Consider the following 1,068-nt stretch of genomic DNA (forward strand, 5'->3'; position numbering starts at 1 on the left):
CTGAAATTGTACTATTTTTGCAACTATAAAACCTTCAGCTTTTTTCGCTATAGTGTTAACATCTGAATTAAATATTTAAGGATTTTAATAAGGCATCACAGAAAGAAGCAGCTGCAGGTTGTAATGAGGGTGAAGAACAAGTTTAATTGACAAATAAATCAAATACTCTTTAGTAAATAAAGTGGGAAGGTGCTTGTTAAATCTGAATAGAAGTTGAAAATTTAGCAAATGGTATTCCATAGACTAAAAAATTTACATATTAGGGCATTAGAAATTTGAATGCTACCGCAACAAAGCAAAAATCGTGATACAATATTTTCATTGGCTCACTATATAATTTTTTTTAAATATTGCATTAGAATTCAATGAAGAAAGCAATTACTAAATAATAATAAATCGCGACAGTATTATATTCAACCGAAAATAAACCTCTCGAATAGGTAGTGGCAAAAACCTGTTTCCATCTGCGGTTATTATATCTCTATAAAGTCATTCAAAGTGAATTAACGGAATCGTCTAACGTTAATGGACTTTTTAAGAAAAAATCTTACTTAAAGCGGTTTCGTTCTATTATATTTCTAAAAGCGACATAATGTGACTGGTACAAACGCCATTGTCGAACTAATGTGTACACAAGAAGGGCGTTAGCACGAATAAAGGCAATAATTGACGAATTCCGTAAAAAATATAATACTCAGACAGATAAAGTAGAGGAAAATACCCTCCATACACAAAAGCAAGAATATCAATCAGATCGACGTTTTATTAAAAGAGACAACAGATTAAAACAGTTGAAACAGAAAACAAGCAGTAGAACATAAATGAACTACTGGAACTACAAAATCAACTTTAAAACAAATAGATATGCAGTGAATAATTAACAAGCAAAGTGCGAAGAAAATAGAATAATAATGTATTCGCCCCTTAAACTTCTTGATTATTATAATACGGTTTAATCCGGTCTTTCGTAAAAATCGTCAGGTGGGGTGGATAACAAAGCGTTTTAGCATATCAAACGAAGGCTCCCTAAAGAGGATTAAAAGTTGCAAAAGAAAAATCGCAAACCTT

Source organism: Dendroctonus ponderosae, unplaced genomic scaffold, assembly GCF_020466585.1.
Source record: "Dendroctonus ponderosae isolate FM_Combo_2020 unplaced genomic scaffold, Dpon_F_20191213v2 Dpon_F_20191213_1, whole genome shotgun sequence".
NCBI lineage: Eukaryota > Metazoa > Arthropoda > Insecta > Coleoptera > Curculionidae > Dendroctonus > Dendroctonus ponderosae.